The sequence below is a fragment of the Bos indicus genome, chromosome 7 (assembly GCF_029378745.1).
Source record: "Bos indicus isolate NIAB-ARS_2022 breed Sahiwal x Tharparkar chromosome 7, NIAB-ARS_B.indTharparkar_mat_pri_1.0, whole genome shotgun sequence".
Taxonomy (NCBI): domain Eukaryota; kingdom Metazoa; phylum Chordata; class Mammalia; order Artiodactyla; family Bovidae; genus Bos; species Bos indicus.
In genome coordinates this window covers 74,702,672-74,724,089 of record NC_091766.1, presented here as the reverse complement: position 1 = coordinate 74,724,089, position 21,418 = coordinate 74,702,672, and the positions used below count along the sequence as shown (strand labels likewise).

Sequence of the window (21,418 nt, the reverse complement as noted above, 5' to 3'; positions counted from 1 at the left end):
GTAGAGTTAGGTTATTTATTTGACTTTTTTCTTGTGTCTTGAGGTATGCCTGTATTGCTATGAACTTTCCCCTTAGGACTGCTTTTACCGTGTCCCACAGGTTTTGGGTTGTTGTGTTTTCATTTTCATTCATTTCTATGCAAATTTTGATTTCTTTTTTATTTCTGCTATGATTTGTTGGTTATTCAGCAGCGTGTTGTTCAGCCTCCATATGTTGGAATTTTTAATAGTTTTTCTCCTGTAATTGAGATCTAATCTTACTGCATTGTGGTCAGAAAAGATGCTTGGAATGATTTCTATTTTTTTGAATTTACCAAGGCTAGCTTTATGGCCCAGGATGTGATCTATCCTGGAGAAGGTTCCATGTGCGCTTGAGAAAAAGGTGAAATTCATTGTTTTGGGATGAAATGTCCTATAGATATCAATTAGGTCTAACTGGTCTATTGTATCATTTAAAGTTTGTGTTTCCTTGTTAATTTTCTGTTTAGTTGATCTATCCATAGGTGTGAGTGGAGTATTAAAGTCTCGCACTATTATTGTGTTATTGTTAATTTCTCCTTTCATACTTGTTAGCATTTGCCTTACATATTGCGGTGCTCCCGTGTTGGATGCATATGTATATTTATAATTGTTATATCTTCTTCTTGGATTGATCCTTTGATCATTATGTAGTGACCGTCTTTGTCTCTTTTCACAGCCTTTGTTTTAAAGTCTATTTTATCTGATATGAGTATTGCTACTCCTGCTTTCTTTTGGTCCCTATTTGCATGGAAAATCTTTTTCCAGCCCTTCACTTTCAGTCTGTATGTGTCCCCTGTTTTGAGGTGGGTCTCTTGTAGACAACATATGTAGGGGTCTTGTTTTTGTATCCATTCAGCCATTTTGTCTTTTGGTGGGGCATTCAACCCATTTACGTTTAAGGTAATTACTGATAAGTATGATCCCGTTGCCATGTACTTTATTGTTTTGGGTTCGAATTTATACACCGTTTTTGTGTTTCCTGTCTAGAGAATATCCTTTAGTATTTGTTGGAGAGCTGGTTTGGTGGTGCTGAATTCTCTCAGCTTTTGCTTGTCTGTAAAGCTTTTGATTTCTCCTTCATACTTGAATGAGATCCTTGCTGGGTACAATAATCTGGGCTGTAGGTTATTTTCTTTCATCACTTTAAGTATGTCTTGCCATTCCCTCCTGGCTTGGAGAGTTTCTATTGAAAGATCAGCTGTTATCCTTATGGGAATTCCCTTGTGTGTTATTTGTTGTTTTTCCCTTGCTGCTTTTAATATTTGTTCTTTGTGTTTGATCTTTGTTAATTTGATTAATATGTGTCTTGGGGTGTTTCGCCTTGGGTTTATCCTGTTTGGGACTCTCTGGGTTTCTTGGACTTGGGTGATTATTTCTTTCCCCATTTTAGGGAAGTTTTCAACTATTATCCCCTCAAGTATTTTCTCATGGTCTTTCTTTTTGTCTTCTTCTTCTGGAACCCCTATGATTCGAATGTTGTAGCGTTTAATATTGTCCTGGAGGTCTCTGAGATTGTCCTCATTTCTTTTAATTTGTTTTTCTTTTATCCTCTCTGATTCATTTATTTCTACCATTCTATCTTCTAATTCACTAATCCTGTCTTCTGCCTCTGTTATTCTACTATTTGTTGCCTCCAGAGTGTTTTTAATTTCATTTATTGCATTATTCATTATATATTGACTCTTTTTTATTTCTTCTAGGTCCTTGTTAAACCTTTCTTGCATCTTCTCAATCCTTGTCTCCAGGCTATTAATCTGTGATTCCATTTTGATTTCAAGATTTTGGATCAATTTCACTATCATTATTTGGAATTCTTTATCAGGTTGATTCCCTATCTCTTCCCCTTTTGTTTGGTTTGGTGGGCATTAATCCTGTTCCTTTATCTGCTGGGTATTCCTCTGTCTCTTCATCTTGTTTAAATTGCTGAGTTTGGGGTGTCCTTTCTGTATTCTGGCAGTTTGTGGAGTTCTCTTTATTGTGGCATTTCCTCACTGTGTGTGGGTTTGTACAGGTGGCTTGTCAAGGTTTCTTGGTTAGGGAAGCTTGTGTCGGTGTTCTGGTGGGTGGAGCTGTATTTCTTCTCTCTGGAGTGCAATGAAGTGTCCAGTATTGAGTTATGAGATGTCTATGGTTTTGGGGTGACTTTGGGCAGCCTGTATCTTGGAGCTCAGGGCTGTGTTCCTTTGTTGCTGGAGAATTTGTTTGGTATGTCTTGCCCTGGAACTTGTTGGCCCTTGTGTGGTGCTTGGTTTCAGTGTAGGTATGGAGGCGTTTGATAAGCTCCTGTCAATTAACGTTCCCTGGAGTCAGGAGTTCCCTGGAGTCAGGGTTTGGACTTAAGCCTCCTGCTTCCAGTTATCGGTCTTATTTTTACAGTAGTGTCAAAACTTCTCCTTCTATACAGCACCATTGATAAAACATCTATGTTAAAGATGAAAAGTTTCTCTGCTGTGAGGGTCACCCAGAGAGGTTCACAGCGTTACATGGAGAAGAGAAGAGGGAGGAGGGAGTTAGAGGTGACCCAGATGAGATGAGGTGGAATCAGTAGAGGAGAGAGTGGGCTAGCCAGTAATCACTTCCTTATGTACACTCCACAACTGGAGCACTCAGAGATGTTCATGAAGTTATACAGAGAAGAAGGAGGAAGGAGGCAGAGGTGGCCAGGAGGATAAAAGGGGGGAATGAAAAGCAGGGAGACAGATCCAGCCAGTAATCAGTTCCCTAAGTGTTCTCCACAGTCTGGAACACACAGAAATTCACAGAGTTGGGTAGAGTAGAGAGGGGTTAGGGAGGAGACACAGGCGACCTGGTGGAGAAAAAGGAGAGTCCAAAGGGAGAGAGAGCAGTCAAGCCAGTAATCTCGCTCCCTAGTGAAAAATGGGTACTGAAGATTGGGTTCTTAAAGGTACAAAATTGGTAACAAATACATAAAAGCAAAAATTAAAAATCTAGAGTAGAGTTTGGATATAATTTTTTTCTTGATTTTTCTTCCTGATAGCTAAAATTGTTAGTGCATAAAAAAGCAGTTTATTTCTGATATATTAATCTAGTGTACTGCACCTTTACTGAAATCATTGTATTAATGATTTTGCATTATATTAATGCTTGATAGAGAAAATTTGTACTAAATTTTATAAAACAACTAAATAGATAACAGTGATTATACCTGAAGATGTCTAGAAGCCTGTCAGCACCACCCAGGTAATTCAGCTTTGTTGCTGCTGATTAATGTCTAATCTTCCAGCAACAGAGACAATGTTGGACCCTTGATTTGTCACCATTCTTTGAAAAGATTAACTAGCCACTTATAGTTATTACAATAGGTTGTTTATATTGGACCCCTTCTACCATGGAATGAGGAGAGATTAATGTTGACTGGGATTGGAATACATTTTGGGTATGGTTTTGAGTTTCCTGTCCACAGTGATTCAGCTATTTCCACTATCCAAGGGGTGAGTAGTCTTTAATCCATGGACATAGAATTCCACATAGTATGGCTTCATACCAAGAGACCCACTTTACAACAAAGGAGGTGCAACTGTGAGTGCTTGACCATTTATTCACTGTTCCATCCTGTACCAAGATTTGCTGGCCTGTCAGAGTAATGAAGTAATGAATGAACAGCTTTCTAAGGGCACAGAATATCAGATACAATCTTTCTTAATCAATAACCATTGTATGATGCTGTGTCCCCAGCAAGGTCAACTGCTTAGGTCTGGAAACCAAAGAGTGGTAGTAGGAGTTGACCTGCTTCCTATTACTTTGAGACCCTTTGAGAAATTTGTTTTCTTATTCATATACCTCTGGGTTCTATGAGTCTAGAGATTATGGTCTCAGAGGGAGAATCCATCTACCAGAAGACCCAGAAAGCATCCCATTGAGTTCTAACCCATGACTAAGGATCCAGTCACTGTGATATCCTTGGGCCAAAAAATTAGAAAGCGGAGGTGGGGGGGAACCACTCTGGTAAGGATAATTGACTATCATCATCAGGAGGAAGTAGGATTGTGTTTATATAATGAACACACCAGATTCAAACACACATCCAGGGGGCACCTCTTGGTATTCTGCTGCCTAATTTTGACCATAAGTGGACAAGGGCAGCAACCTGAGAAAGGTGTGATGAAAATGGGCTTATACTGGCAAAGGAACTAGCTGTGGCAGGCGGAGGAGAATCTTGAATTGGTAGTAAAGGAAGGAGATGATAAATACTGGTTGAGGCCCCGAGAATAGTTGCAGTGGTGGAGGGCTATAGTTTGTCCCACTAACTTTCTACTTGAAAGTTTTCCCAGGAAAAGAGAGCAACCAAAATGCTAAAGGAGATGTTTCCAAGTGCATATTTGTGTGTTTGTGCACTCAGTCATGTCTGACTCTTTGGACTATAGCCCTCCAGGCTCCTCTGTCCATGGGATTTTTCAGACAAGAATACTGAAGTGGGTTGCCATTTCCTCCTCCAAGGGTTCTTCCTGACCAAAGGATTGAACCCAAATGTCCTGTGTGTCCTGCATTGGCAGGCAGATTCTTTACCTGCTGAGCTATCGGGGAGGCTGCCTATCACTACCAATGGATCTGGGTAGCACACGAGGTAAACCCTTGAATGCTGCAGTGTGCTGTCGAGATTAGCTACATCAGTATCAAGTTGCTCTTTCCCCCAGCTTTTGGTAGTGTTGTCTGCTGGAAGGGTGCAACTGAGTGTCTCCCAGGAACTCAATTCAGGGAAGGCTGTTGTCTCACCTAAGGTTATATCCAGTAATTGGATATAGGAGCAACCTATATTCAATACTGGACAATGTGGGGAGTCAATTACTTGCCTCAATTCAGGACAGCTCTGGAGACCATACTAGCTTCAGAGTTCCCTGTGGGATTGACTAAGACCAACATTTTCAGAGCTCAAACTTTTCCACTGCTCAGTACTCTTTCCTTTCCCACTTACAAGTTGATAAATGCATGTCCCAGTGAAATTCATACAAGTGATCTCCATTTCAGAGTCTGCTTCTCAGGGAACCTGATCTATAGCATCTTTTCTTACCCTTATGTACCTTTATGCTTCAAAATCAGCATTCAGGCTTCAGTTAATACAAAATTGAGCTTGCAGTTTAATATAAGACCGATGTGGATCTGTCATGAATGACTATTGTTTCTGCCTTTCAAAATCCATTAAGTTTCCTTCTGGCAACTGTAAGCTGATTTTCCTGGGGAGATACACTTTGTTTTCCTTCTCATTCTGTGTACTTTGTGTGACATTGGCTCATCCCTAGTTTCAGGGATTGACTTGAGATTTATGCCTAACCATTAAAAGCATCACTTTTATTCTGACCAAAGTTTAGGAATAAATATGTCACTCAATAAAAGTCAATGAGGCAAAACAAAAATTTCTTGGGTTGCTAAGATAAGTATAAGCACTTTTCCTATTGGATTTGAACCTGGAAGCCTGTAGTCTGGAACTCTTGGCAATTATTTTGCCCTCTGAGATTTGATGCCAACATTGAGGAGGTCAGAACCAGTGGGAAGAAAGGATCTGGGTCCTTATGTCATTATTTGAACCCTTAGATCAATACATACCCGAAACATACATATTCTTGAAATTTATATTAAGTGATTCTAAATCTTTCCTTTTTTAAATAAACTACTTTGTGTTTAGTTTCCTGAATGTCACACAGTTGATGTAGTAACTTGGTGAAGTAATTCATGGAAATGGAAAATTAAATTATCAGTAAAAGGAGCTTTGGTTGGAGGGACAATTGCATGAAATAATTAAGAGTTGAAAAAATATAAGGTGCCATTTTAAGTGTTTTCTAAGAGGTTCTCAGGGAAGTTAGGGTGATATTTTTTTTTCCTTTTCTAACAGTATGTTTTACTCTTGTTACCACGATAATTACTGTAATCATGTAAGCAAGGCATTAAAAAGTCCTGCTGTTTGTTATGGAGAAAACAGAAACACTTTATTATATTTTCTCTAATTATTAAATATTGTATTTTCAAATCCAGAATCTTCCTTCAGATGAAGAAAAATGCCCCATTTTTTGGCAGAATGTCATCTGACTAGGGACAGTCTACTGTAACCTCTGTAATCGTCCCTTCTCTAATCTGTTTAGTGGAAAAGATTCCTCCCATCTAACACAAAAATTGTAAGGAGGACATGAAATGATGTACGTGTAGATGCTTTATAAACTATAAATGACTGAATAATTGCCTATGACTGTATTGGTGGCAGGGCTTCCCAGGTGGCACTAGTGGTAAATAACCTGCCTGCCAATGCAAGAGTTGTAAGAGACTCGGGTTCAATCCCTGGGTTGGGAAGATCCCCTGGAAGAGGGCATGGCAACCCACTCTAGTATTCTTGCCTGGAGAATCCCATGGACAGAGGAGCCTGGCAGGCTACAGTCCATAGGATTGCAAAGAGTGGGACACGACTGAAGTGACTTAGTGTGACACACATATTGGTGGGAACTCAACAAGAAATAAATAAACATGTAACTCCAAATCTTTTAACTTGTTCTTAGTAAGCTAAAGTGTAACATGGTATTGACATGGATCTTTAATTTTCTACTCCTTAAGTAGAAAAATATACTGAAGAGTTATTAGTGTTTTGGTTTTTAATTGGGCTTATTTGCAGTTAGATGGATGACTCTCAGTTCCTAGAGATAATTCCTTAGAGTTTATGAGCAGACATTATCCAGACTTCCTTTCTGGGCCTCCTCTTCACTGTTGTTATAGCCTTTTGATGATTCAATCTCTGCATTTGTCCTAGGATATTGAAGCAATCTGTCTATATGCCAGATGCTTCAACTAACCTGAGGACTCCTTGAAGCAAGGGTCTATATGTTTTATTAATCTTTCAATGCCAAGGAACTCAATGATTGACACATTGCTAGTACTAAATGAATGCTTGCTGAATTTAAAATTAGGCATCCTTTTCTTTGTCAGTATAGTTATCCTAAAATGTTTATTGTTCTTTACTTTTGAAAAACTGGATTTTCTGACATATTGATAGAAACCTTCATTATTAGGTGGAACTTCTAGATCTATATTTGAACTAAGTAGGAACAATAGATACCATATCTGTTAGTAATGATTCAAAGTACTTATGATTGCAAAAGTAGTGTGTGCTTGATGGAAATTTTAAATAATTTTAAAATAATTAGTAAGTAGAGTGTAAAACTATTAACTCTTCTCTATTCACCTTTTCCCAAGTCCATCCTTTTTTTTTCCCAGATAGAATCCTATTATCTGTTTGGTATATCTCTTTCCTCATACTTTTCTTTGCAGTTGGAATTATGTATGTGCACACATGTGCACAAATGCACCCTATCAACAAAAATAATAGTATACTGTGGAGATTGTTCTGGAATTTGTTTCTTTTAAAGTCTCTTTACAATTAACAGTATATCTGGGATGATTTTTCAAAGTAGCATATAAAAATTATTTCATGATTAAAATGGTTGTATTGTGTCCATGACATAGTATAATCATAATTGCTGTATACATTTCCTTATTGATGGAATTTTTGTTTGTTTTTAATTGCAAAAATATACAATTATATTTTTGAACACATATCTTCAAACATGTCAGAATTTTGCAGCACGGATTCATAGAAGTGGAATTACTGAGTGAAAAGATGTGCACAAAAAACAGATATTAAATTACCCTCTGAAACTACTGAACCAATATATAGTTCTATCTGTGTGAGAGTATTTATCTGTATCCATTGGTAACAATCGATATTTATTATTTATTTTTAGTTTTTACAAATAAAAATGTGTGGAAACGTTCTCTCATTTTCATTTTATTTGTATTTTCCTAATTACCAGTAAATTTTCTTGTAGCATGAAGAGTCTTCTCACTTTCATATAACAATAAACCTATATGCTCTGGTCCTCCAATTAATTTTATTGAGAAAAAGTTGATGTACAATATTGGGTAAGTTACAGGTATACACAATGGTGATTCAGAATTTTTATACCTGTGGCAGATTCATTTTGATATATGGCAAAACCAATACAATATTGTAAAGTTAAAAAATAAATTAAAAAAAATAAAGGTTATACTCTACTTAGAATTGTAAAACATTGTTTCTTCTATTAAGATTTAAATCCATGTTTAAAAATTCAGGCATTATAAAATTGCATTATTTTCTAAGTAAGGATGGTAAGAATAGTGATTCTTTAGTCACTTACATCTTTGATTTCTGACTCAGTAACTTACTGAAAATCTAAAATATTCTCAAGTATTTCCTTCATTCTCATCTTCTAAACATTCTCTTACAAGACTTTGGTTGGCTATTATGGTATGGTGCATTTAAAGCAAGATGGTTCTTTCTACTAGATGATTTTGAGAATTGGATGTAGTTGTAGGAAAAATTAATAACCATGATCATTTATTGAGCCCCTACTAAGTTGTAAGCCCATTATGGGGCTTCCCTGGTGGCTCAGATGGTAAAGAATCTGCCTGCAGGGTGGGAGACCTGGGTTCAATCCCTGAGTTGGGAAGAACCCCTGGAGGAGCGTATGGCAACCCTCTCCAGTATTCTTGCCTGGAGAATCCCCATGGACTGTAATCCCCATGGACAGAGGTGTCTAGTGGTCTACAGTCCATGGGGTCACATAGAGTCAGACATGACTGCGTGACTAAGCACAGCACAGCAAGCATTATATTTAGTTTACCAAAGTCTCACCATTAGTATGTGTTTAACTCCAGAGCTGTGATGATTCTGTGGTTTCTTTATAATCTGTCATCCTAGTTGGTTTAGATCTAATTCACAACCCATAGACATTCCTTGATGGTCAAGTCTGGAGACAGAGAGTAGGGCATTATACATCTTGTCAAGAAAGTGTGACTAAATCATAGTCCAACCCAGTAAGTACCAGCTTTTGTCTACTAGTGTTCTATGAAAAAACTAAGGCATAATAGAAGATCCTGAGTATTCATTAGAAGGACTGATGCTGAAGCTGAAACTCCAATACTTTGGCCACCTGATGCGATGAACTGACTCACTGGAAAAGACTCTAATGCTAGGAAAGACTGAAGGCAGGAGGAGAAGGGGATGACAGACAATGAGATGGTTGGATGGCATCACTGACTCAATGAGTTTGAGTAAACTCCAGGAGTTGGTGATAGGGAGGCCTGGCGTGCCGCAGTCCGTGGGGTTACAGAATTGGACACGACTGACCGACTGAACTGAACTGAACTGAACGGAAGGTGTGTAGAAAATGATTGAGCTACTCGTTCCTGAGTTCTCCTAAGGATAGTATACTACTACCATTCTAGATACATAGGAGATAAATTGATTCACTATATATAACGGATATCTTGGACCATCAGTTCTTAATGATCTCATGAAATACTGATTAAGAAAGGCTGATAGACTGCTATCTTTCCATGAGTCTCTGTCTTTTGTGCAGTGTTCATTGTTTAAACTTTAAAAACAGATATACATAAAAAATGTCTCAGTGCCCGTGAGATAACACTTCTGTAGATTCTTTGATACCTAGCTGTCACTCAGGAAATAAGTCTGTTTTGGAATAAACTTGTTCTTCTGCAAATTACTTGAGTGTTGATAATTTAAGTTGGAAAATACATTAAGAAAGTTTTACTTTACATTCAACATCTCCCTACCCTCCAATCAGAATGTAGGATCTTTAAGAAATTCTACTGGAATCATAATCATGGCATATTCTCCTGGAATTTTTTGTCAAAGTGTTATCAGCCACAGTTTATTTTTTCCCTGCTTATAATTTCTTAGTAGATTAAGTTTGAATGATTAAGGTTGAAATTATCTCTGACTATATAGGTTCTGGTACTGGTTTTGCTGTATGCGCCTGCATAGCAAGCTCTAATATCAGGAGGGGTAAGTAAACTTTTTCAGAAAAATCAGATAGTAAATATTTTTGGCTTTATAGGCCATACAGTTTCTGTAATAATTATTTAACTCTGCCTTTGCAAAGTAAAAGTAGTCATAGGTGGTATGTGATTATTAGATATAGTGTGTTCTAATGAGACTTTATTTGCAGAAACAGGTAGTAGACTGGTTGTCCTCTGGGCAATAGTTTGCTCACCCCTTCCTTGGTAGAACAGGCATTAAGATCTGGATAATTCTCAGTATAATGCATTTTTCTACAGCCTTAATTGTTCCATAATGCATAAACTGAATTGCAGGAGTCAGGTAACTCCTAAGATCAAACACTCAGATTTAATTATAAAAATGTCCTCTTGTTTGTCTTACTGAATGAACCCTCTCAGTCAGGCTTTGTCATAGTTTATATATGCCATTTTAAAAAATCATCTCTCCACCACTCTAGAGAAGCTTAGAGAGATTAAGGAAATTTCCCCAGTTTTCACAGCTGGTTAGTGACAAAACCTAGACTTCTACTCAAGTCAATTGACCTCAGAGGTCTTTGCACTGAAACATTATTTATCCTAAGTATCCAGAAAGATCAAAATAAACACAAATACCTTAATGTCTTCTTATTGATGGCTAACTTCAAGACTCAAGAAAGCAGTAATAACATCAACATCTAAAAACAGACAAATGAAAATACGAGGCTGTAATTTTATATAGTGGAGGGGAAAAGTAAATCATCTTATGAATATATGGACAGGATATAATCTAGAAAAGCAGTCAGTGAACAGAGAGGTTTGCTCCTCTTCACTTGTGCTAAGAATACACAGGAGGTCTTTATGAGAGATGTCCCACAGACGTGTACTCCATACTTCTGGCTATTTGTAGCATTGATGATGCAGTTTTGAGCTCTGTACCTTTAACAAACAGAACAGCACATCAAGAGGGCTTCTTTTATTTCACAAGTAGCTTTATTTTGAAAGTTTAGTCTGTGCTCACAGCCCATTCCTGTCTTAAAGTGAATGTGACTAAGGATTTCTCTATTAAAACTTCTCATTGCCTTCCAATCAAATGGGTATATCTTTCCTTTTCTCCTTTGCCTTTCATTTCTCTTCTATTCACAGCTATTTGTAAGGCCTCTTCAGACAACTATTTTACCTTTTTGCATTTCTTTTCCTTGGGGATGGTCTTGATCCCTGCCTCCTGTACAATGCCATGAACCTCTGTCCTAGTTCTTCAGTCACTCTGTCTATCAGATCTAATCCATTGAATCTATTTCTCACTTCCACTGTATAATCATAAGGGATTTGATTTAGGTCATACTTGAATGGTCTAGTGGTTTTCTCTATTTTCTTCAATTTAAATCTGAATTGGGCAAAAAGGAGTTCATGGTCTGTGCCACAGTCAGCTCCCAGTTTTGTTTTTGCTGACTGTATAGAACTTCTTCATCTTTGGCTGCAATAAATATAATCAATCTGATTTCAGTATTGACCATCTGGTTATGCCCATGTGTAGAGTCTTCTCTTGTGTTGTTGGAAGAGGGTGTTTGCTATGACCAGTACCTTCTCTTGGCAAAATTCTGTTAGCCTTTGCCCTGCTTCATTCTGTACTCCAAGGTCAAATTTGCCTGTTACTCCAGGTATCTCTTGACTTCCTACTTTTGCATTCCAGTCTCCTGTAATGAAAAGGATATCTTTTTTGAGTGTTAGTTCTAGAAGGTCTTGTAGGTCTTCATAGAACCGTCAGCTTCAGCTTCTTCAGCATTACTTGTCAGAGCATAGACTTGGATTACTGTGATATTGAATGGTTTGCCTGGGAAATGAACAGAGATCATTCTGTCATTTTTGAGATTGCAGCCAAATACTGCGTTTTGGACTCTTTTGTTGACTATAATGGCTACTGTATTTCTTCTAAGGGATTCTTGCCTACAGTAGTAGATATAATGGTCATCTGAGTTGAATTCATCCATTCCACTCTATTTTAGTTCGCTGATTCCTAAAATTTTTGATGTTCACTCTTGCCATCTCCTGTTTGACCACTTCCAACGTGTGTTGATTTATGGACCTAACATTCCAGGTTCCTGTGCAATATTGCTCTTTATAACATTGGACCTTGCTTCTATCACCAGTAACATCCACAACTGGGTGTTGTTTTTGCTTTGGCTCTCTCTCTTCATTCTTTCTGGAGTTATTTCTCCACTGTTCTCCAGTAGCATATTGGGCACGTACCGACCTGGGGAGTTCATCTTTCAGTGTCCTATCTTTTTGCTTTTTCATGCTGTTCATGGGGTTCTCAAGGCAAGAATACTGAAGTGGTTTGCCATTCCCTTTTCCAGTGGACCACATTTTGTCAGAACTCTCCACCATGACCCAACCGTCTTGGGTGGCCCTACATGACATGGCTCATAGTTTCAAAGAATAGCAAGGAGAGATAAGAAAGCCTTCCTCAGCAATCAATGCAAAGAAATAGAGGAAAACAATAGAATGGGAAAGTCTAGCGATCTCTTCAAGAAAATTAGAGATACCAAGGGAACATTTCATGCAAAGATGGGCACAATAAAGGAAAGAAATGGTATGGACCTAACAGAAGCAGAAGATGTTAAGAAGAGGTGCAAGAATACACAGAAGAACTGTACAAAAAAGATCTTCATGACCCAGATAATCACTATGGTGTGATCACCAACCTGGAGCCAGACATCCTGGCATTGTGAAGTCAAGTGGGCCTTAGGAAGCATCACTATGAACAAAGCTAGTGGAGGTGATGGAATTCCAGTTGAGCTATTTCAAATACTAAAAGATGACTCTATGAAAGTGCTGAATGCAATGTGCTAGCAAATTTGGAAAACTCAGCAGTGGCCACAGGACTGGAAAAGGTTAGTTTTCATTTCAGTCTCTAAGAAAGGCAATGCCAAAGAATGCTCAAACTACCACACAATTGCTTTCGTCCTACACACTAGTAAAGTAATGCTCAAAATTCTCCAAGCCAGGCTTCAACAGTATGTGAACCATGAACTTCCAGATGTTCAAGCTGGATTTAGAAAAGGCAGAGAAACCAGAGATCAAATTGCCAACATCTGTTGGATTATTGAAAAAGCAAGAGAGTTCCAGAAAAACATCTACTTCTGCTTTATTGACTGTGCCAAAGCCTTTGACTGTGTGGACCACAACAAACTGTGGAAAATTCTGAAAGAGATGGGAATACCAGACCACCTGCCCTGCCTCTTGAGAAATCTGTATGCAGGTCTGGAAGCAACAGTTGGAACTGGACATGGAGCAACAGACTGTTTCCAAATCAGGAAAGGAGTACATCAAGGCTATATATTCTCACCCTGCTTATTTAACTTATATACAGAGTACATTGTGAGAAACGCTGGGCTGGATGAAGCAGAAGCTGAAATCAAGATTGCCAGGAGAAATATCAATAAGCTCAGGTAGGCAGATGACACCACCCTTATGGCAGAAAATGAAGAAGAATTAAAGATCCTCTTGCTGAAAGTGAAAGAAGAGAGTGAAAAAGTTGGCTTAAAGCTCAACATTCAGAAAACTAAGATCATGGCATCTGGTCCCATCACTTCATGCAAAAGGATGGGGAAACAGTGTCAGACTTTATTTTGGGGGGCTCCAAAATCACTGCAGATGGTGACTGCAGCCATGAAATTAAAAGACCCTTGCTCCTTGGAAGAAAAGTTACGACCAACCTAAACAGCATATTAGAAAGCAGAGACATTACTTTGCAAAAAAGGTTCATCTAGTCAAATCTATGGTTTTTCCAGTATTCATGTATGGATGTGAGAGCTGGACCATAAAGAAATCTGAATGCAGAAGAATTGATGCTTTTGAACTGTGGTGTTGGAGAAGACTCTTGAGAGTCCCTTGGACTGCAAGGAGATCCAACCAGTCCAACCTAAAGGAAATCAGCCCTGAATGTTCATTGGAAAAACTGATGTTGAAGCTGAAACTCCAATGTTTTGGCCACTTGATGCGAAGATCTAACTCATTTTAAAACACCCTGATGCTGGGAAAGATTGAAGGCAAGAGGAGAGGGTATGACAGGGGATGAGATGATTGGATGGCATCACTGACTCAATGGACCTGAGTTTGAGTAAAGTCCAGGAGTTGGTGATGGACCGGGAGGCCTGGTGTGCTACAGTCCATGGGGTCGCAGAGTCAGACATGACTGAGCACCTGAAGTGAACTGAACTGATCGCCTTCCAGCTTAGTTTTGAAAAGCAGAATGAGTCCATCTTTATAAAAATAGAAATCAAGCGCTAGTATTAAAGATCTTTGGTAATCTCTTAGTGTTGTTAAATAAGGTCAATTTGTTACAGATTCTGTAATACTCCTCCCCACATCCTGTAACTCAGGCTCAATGAGAATCCTGGGTAAGCAAGATAAATATAAAAATCAACCTGGCTCCTAAAACCTCAGGAGAGTTATTTTGAACTTGATGATACCAATAGGAGATCAGGTTGATTTTAAGCATAACTCAAGGAAGAAAGGTTTTGTATGGAGTTTGTAAATGAGCTCTTATCCATTATGATAATGTTTTCTAATCTTATTTTCTTTGTCCTTACTGCAGCTTCCATAACAATACACATTCTGTAAGCAACTGTTTGCTTTTAAACCCTTGCTCAGTGCGTACAACACTGCCCATTAAATATTTGTGTCTAAGCATTTCAAAGTCTTCAATGCCTAATATGATAGTATTTTAAAGTTTTGTGGTTATAAGTCCAGTATCAATAAATATCAGTAAAACATCCATATTTTGTTTGAATGTATGTAGGGTTAGAGAAACCTGCTTTCCTCACCCCAATTTAATCCTTAGAAAGAGGAAAAGTCTTATTTGTCTTTCTCAGGTAAGAAATGAGAATTATTAAATTGTTACAAATGTGGGAAAAGAATTTCTGAAGTATTTTATCTGGGAAAACAGTGACTTCAGAAATCTCAGTTTATCAGTTTCTTTGTGTGGAAAGAGAGAAGGATGCAAAGTGTGAATATTTAAATTTTCTGACTTTTAGAACAATTGACTCAGATTCTTTTTGATGCTCACATTAGGGCTCAGAGATATCAGCATTCATGGTTTCATTTATCTATTATCTGTGATTAAAATGGAGTGTAATGAAATTTAGTGCTCAGTGACCTGTGTGTGATCTTAATCTTTTTATGGTCATACACTGTGGTTTAGGTTTTCAGTTGGTCTTTAAAACTTTATTTTAAAGACTTGTTTAAAACAACTTGTGTCACTTGTTTCCTTTATTTAGTTAAGTTCCCAGATCTCTTCCAAATCATGATTTGAAGTTGACAGAGAACTGATTGCACCATCCCCTACTGTAAGGGAAATCAAGGAAGGATAGAGTCCTATGCATAATTTCAGGCCATATTATTTGCAAGTGGCTTGAATTATACCCCTAGTCACTTAATTTTTTATCTATCATTTACTTTAGTAGCTTTCTTAAAGTGAAATTCACATACCATCAAATCCATCTGTTCTAAGTGTAAAATTTAATGATTTTAGTCAATTTATAGGATTTTGCAATTATAATTCCATTTTAGAACATTTCTATCAACTCAAAGAATTTCTCTTGCCTGTTGCTGGTCAATTTCTGCTCCTACCTCCTTGCTTGAAAGTGATTGATCTACTGCCTATTTCTTCAGTTTTTTGTTTGGAACAGTTCAGTTAAGTGGATTTATGCAATATATAATCTTTTTGTCTTTTGGATAATATTTCTGAGCAAATTGTAGCATGGATCAGTAGTTAGTTCCTTTTTGTTGCTGAATAGTATTCTACTGAGTGGAGAATCTGCCTGCCAATACAGGGGACAAAAGAGACCCAAGTTCAACCCCTGGGTTGTGAAGATCTCTGGAGTAGGAAATGGCAACCTGTTCTAGTATTCTTGTCTGGAAAATTTATGGACAGAGGAGCCTGGCAGACTACAACAGCCCATGGAACTGGGAAGAGTCAGACGTGACTGAGCACACGCATACATATACATGTCTCAATTCTGCCCCAAACTCCCCTTCCATCCAGACTGCTGGGTAACATTGAACAGAGTTCCCTGTGCTGTACAGTAGGACCTTATTGGTGATCCATTTTAAATATAGCAGTGTGTACATGTCAATCCCAAACTCCCTAACTGTCCCTTCCCCTCATCCTTTTCTCATTGCTCATTGTTAATGTGTAAAATACAATGAGTTATTAAATATTAGTCTTGTATTTTGTGAACCTGCTGATATGTTTATTTGTTGTAGCAGTGTTTTTTGTATTTGCTAGAATTTTATAAAGATTTTACTGTGCAGGAAGAAATTTTTACAGTTTTACTTTTTTCATTTTACTTCTTCCTTTCTATTATTGTTTTATTATTATTTTGCTTTATTGCACTGGCAAGAACTCCAGTACAATGTCAAATAGAAGAGATGACAGCAGAGCAGACACTGACAGTCTTGCCTTGTTCTCAAACTTAATGGGAAAGCAAAGTGTAGTTTGATATTAGTCATATATTTTCTTAAATGCTCTTTATCAAGTTGAAGAAGACTGTCTTCTTTTCCTTTTTGGTTGAATTTAAGTTGTGAATATGTTGAATTTTTATCAGATGTCTTTTCTGTATTTATTGAGATGGTCATATGATTTTTGTTCTTTAATAAACGTATTACATTGATTGATCTTGAGATAGAAAACCAACTTTACATTTCAAAGATAAATCCCACTTGGTCATGGTATTTCAGTTCAGTTCAGTTGCTCAGTCATGTCTGACTCTTTGCGACCCCGTGGACTGTAGCACAACAGGCTTCCCTGTAAATCACCATCTCCCAGAGGTTGCTTAAACTCATGTCCATCAAGTCAGTGATGTCATCCAACCATCTCATTCTCTGTCTCCCCTTTCCTCCTGCCTTCAATCTTTCTCAGAATTGGGGTCTTTTCTGAGGAGTCCATTCTTTGCATCAGGTGGCCAAAGTATTGGAGTTTCAGCTTTAGCATCAGTCCTTCCAATGAATATTCAGGACTGATCTCCTTTAGGATGGACTGGTTGGATCTCTTTGCAGTCCAAGGGACTCTCAAGAGTCTTCTCCAACACCACAATTCAAAAGCATCAATTCTTCGGTGCTCAGCTTTCTGCATAGTCCAACTCTCACATCCATACGTGACTACTGGAAAAACCATAGCTTTGACTAGACAAACCTTTGTTGAAAAAGTAATGTCTCTGCTTTTTAATATGCTGTCTAGGTTGGTCATAACTTTCCTTCTAAGGAGCAAGCATCTTTTAATTTCATGGCTGCAGTCACCATCTGCAGTAATTTTGGAGCCCAAGAAAATAAAGTCTGTCACTGTTTCCATTATTTCCCTCTCTGTTTGACCTGAAGTGATGGGATCAGATGTCATGATCTTAGTTTTTTGAATGTTGAGTTTTAAGCCAGCTCTTTCACTCTCCTCTCCTCTCTCATTTTCGTCAAGAGGCTCTTTAGTTCCTCTTTGCTTTCTGCCATAAGGGTGGTATCATCTGCATGTCTGAGGTTATTGATATTTCTCCTGGCAATCTTGATGTCAGCTTATGCTTCATTCAGCCTGTTATTTTGCATGATGTACTCTTCATAGGAGTTAGATAAGCAAGGTGACAATATGCAGCCTTGTAGTTCTCCTTTCCCTGTTTCTAGCCATGGTGTTTAATCATTATCAAATATTATTGGATTTGACTTGCTAATATTTGTTGAGGAAATTTTACATCTATATTCATAAGGGATATTGTTCTGTAATTTATTTTCTTGTTGTCTTTATTTATATTGGCCTTAGGGAATGTTATGAAAGAGTAAATGAAAGAATATTGTTTCTACTTTTCCTAAAGTCAGATTTAGTAGTTGGTTATTGTACTTGTCAACTCCAGGATTTTCATTAAAAATGCTTTCTATTGAAATTGTCTATTTAATATGTCTTTGTCATAATAACTTCCTTTAATTCTTTAAATATGGTTCTTTTAGTATCTTAAATATATTTATCAGCTGTTTTGTAATCTTTCTCTGCCATGTTCAATATCTGGGAACCTTCAGAAACATTTCTAATTGCCTATTTTTTTCTTCCCCCAAGAAGAATCAAACTTTCCTATTTTTTCCACATATATTTTTTGTTGTTGAAACTGGAAATTTTTAATATAATTTTGTATTCTGATTTTTCCCTTTCTGGATTTTTTGTTGCTCTTTTTTTTGTTTGTTTTTCAAGGAAGCTGCCTGGACTAATTCTGTGGAGTCTGTCTCCCCCTTGATGTGTAGCCATTGATGTCTCTGTTTAGCATTTTTTTTTTTTTCACTGTTTTTCCTTAAGTTTTGTATGTATTTTAAAATCTGATTTCCTTGGAGTCACTCTTAAGCAAGCATGACTTGATATTCAGCCAGTGTTTGGCCAAAGTTTTGTTTGTAGGGGTGAAAATTTTTTCCTCTATTTATCTTAAATTCTTGTCTGAGGTTCTATAATAAAAGATTAATAAGATAAAATAAAAACATAAGTTAATTTATATATATATATATATGTATAAATTAACTTATGTTATATATATATAACTTAATATATATATATATTTATATATATATATATATATATATGTAGTTCTAGGAAGAGTAACTCAGAGACCTGGCTTAGAATTCAGACTTATAATGTACCTCCAACAAAGTACAATAAATTGGTAAAGAAATGACAAAGGAAAGCAATTATAGGCCTCAAGAGCATCAAACTATAGGAATGTAAATATATGGGAAAATAATGGTAGATAAAAGGCATTGGGCTAATAGGGTCTAAAGTTGTCTCCAATGACAGACTTTCATCCTTTTTAGTAGAGAGGAGAGGAGAGACATCTTTGAAAACTTGTGTCCTGCTTTTAGGCAGAGAGAAAGAAGGCAGGGATCTTTTCTTTTATCTGCTTCTCAACTGCCTTCAATTCAAAATAAACCTTGTGCCAAAGTAGCATATTTAGGGGTAACATTTCCTTCATGTTCAAACATTTCAAATTGGTAGTGTTTCCACCCTTTGCCAATGGATATATGTGTGGTTGGGGTGATGCATTCAAAGTTCTATCAGTTTACAAATCTTCCCTGACTTTTATTTACTGCTCAGTCCTCTTCTAATTTTTTTTAAATTGAAGTACAGTTAATTTACAATGTTGTGTTTATTTATTTTTTTTTTTAATTTTTGGCTACTCCCTATGGCATGCGGGATTCTTAGTTCCCTAAGAACCAGGGATCAAGCCCTCATCCCCTGCATTGGAAGGCGAAGTCTTAGCCACTGGACCACCAGGGCAAGTGTCATTGCTCAGCCCTCTTGTTTTACCTCTGCACGTGTGCATGACCTCCTAATTAGCAAAGTGTGTGTGATTTCCCTCTTGCCTGACCATGTCCTTATGTGCAGTCTCAGGTTACCAGGGGTATGTAGTAGCTTATCAAAACCCAATACATGACTCTCATTCTCTGAATCATCCTGTTAAATTTCTAGCTAGTCCGCCTGTTTTTACTAGCGCTATCTAGGATCATTGACTCAGGTCAGCTGTGATCTTGGTCTTCCCCATCCTGTTAACATCAAGGTGGCTACTCTTTTTTTTTTTTTTTTCCAGTATATGTGCTGCTGAAGGGAGCACTACTCTTTTTGGCAGTTCCTAGGAGCACTTTTGTTTTTTTTTTTAACTTTTTCTCTAAGTCAGTGTCCCTTTCAGGCAATAAAACTGCTGGTTTTCACAGCTTGCCCTGACCCTAGTAGATCTATGTAGCTGATGGTGCTGGGTGGGGGGTTGGAAGCAGTTCCAGGCTAAAACCCCACAGACGCCTACAGTTATGACCCAAGATTTAGGCTTTTTTTCTAGAATAAACCCATCTCAATTTGTGATATGCCATCAGTCCATTTCCAGTGAAATTTTACCTTTGGTCCATTTCAAAATTCTGAAATGTTAGTTTTGGATAATTTTATTTTTCAGTCTTATCAATGCTTTTTGAGAGAGGATCTGTTAGCTTTTTACTCTAGAATCTCAAGAGTTTTACTCAAATCACTTTTTAGCAGTTGTTCTCTGAGCCATAAAGATTAGGTTACAGAGGCTGTATATTTAAGATTAAAAAATAATTTTTGTCTATCATTAAACACAATGGAGGAGGAGCCAAGATGGCGGAGGAGTAGGACGGGGAGAACACTTTCTCCCCCACAAATTCATCAAAAGAGCATTTAAACGTCGAGTAAATTCCACAAAACAACTTCTGAATGCCGGCAGAGGACATCAGGCACCCAGAAAAGCAACCCAACTCTTCGAAAGGAGGTAGGGAAAAAATATTAAAAACAAAAAAAAAGAGACAAAAGAGGGAGGGACGGAGTTCCGTCCCGGGAAGGGAATCTTAAAAAGAGAGAAGTTTCCAAACATCAGGAAACCTTCTCACTGCCGAATCTGTGCCGAGCTTTGGAAGCACAGAGGGCAACATAACAGGGAGAAAAAATAAATAAACAATTTAAAACTCGCAGATTGCGAGCCCTACGGTAACTCCCCCAGCAGAGAAGCAGCGCAGACGCCTGCATCCGCCATTAGCAAACCGGGGCTGGGCAGGGAGGCGCTGCGTGGGCTGCATCGCTGAGAGTAAGAATCTGGCCTGAATACCCTGAGCGCTATCTGAGCGAAATAATTTGGGCTAGCAAACCAGACTGTGGGATACCTACCACGAGAAAAGCCAGCCCTAACCTAAGACCGCCAGGCACGCGCACGGAACAAAGGACTGAACAGAGATAGCCGGCTGCAGACCTTCCCCCTCCGGTGACAGGCAGCCAGAGCCGGAAGGGGGCAATTGCAGCCCCAGAGAGACATTATCTATAAAACTGTAAGCAGGCTTCTTTGCTAACTAAAACTTCTTGGGGGTCTGGACGGTCAACATCTGCCTGAGAAGGTGCAACGGTTTTACATCCAGATAACCGAGTGGCGGGGAGGCGATAAGTCGCAGCATTGGCGCTCGCCTGGGAAGAACAAATTGGCGCTCGGACCTGGGAAGAGCACAAAACGCAGGCCCAACTGAGTCTGCGCCTCTGAGGACTACCCGAGTGCCTGAACCTGAGCGGCTTGGACCTGGGAGGTGCATGCAGCCCAGGGCCAGCCTCGGATTGTTCCCGGTGGAACAACCTAGAGTCCGAGCAGTGTGGACAGGGAGGCTACACGCGCCGTGAGCGGGGGCAGACCCAGGGTGGCTGAGGCACTGCGAGCCCACGCCAGTGTTATTTGTTTGCAGCATCCCTCCCTCCCTCCCCACAGCGCGACTGAACAAGTAAGCCTAAAAAAAAAAAAAAAAAAAAAAGTGTCCTCCACCGTGCCCTTTGAGTCAGGGCGGAAACCAGATACTGAAGAGACTAGCAAACAGAAGAAGATATAACAGAGGGAAACGCCTTGGAAGCTACAGGCAATAGATCAAAACCCTGTGGTTACTACGGACTACATAGAAAGGGGCCTATAGATCTTGAGAAATATAAATCTGACCAAGGAACTAGCCAAAAATGAACTGAACCCACAACACCCACAAAAAAAAAAAAAAAAAAAAAAAAGTCCTAGATATATTTTTA

The 21,418-nt window shown here is 38.3% G+C and overlaps 1 protein-coding gene and 1 pseudogene across 1 annotated transcript in view; one reads left to right on the top strand and one right to left on the bottom strand.

The window, feature by feature from the left end:
• LOC139184219 (craniofacial development protein 2-like) overlaps positions 1-21,418 on the top strand; it is a 290,608-nt gene that overhangs the window by 188,380 nt on the left and 80,810 nt on the right. The window lies entirely within an intron of this gene.
• Positions 11,191-12,072, bottom strand: LOC139184218 (craniofacial development protein 2-like; annotated as a pseudogene).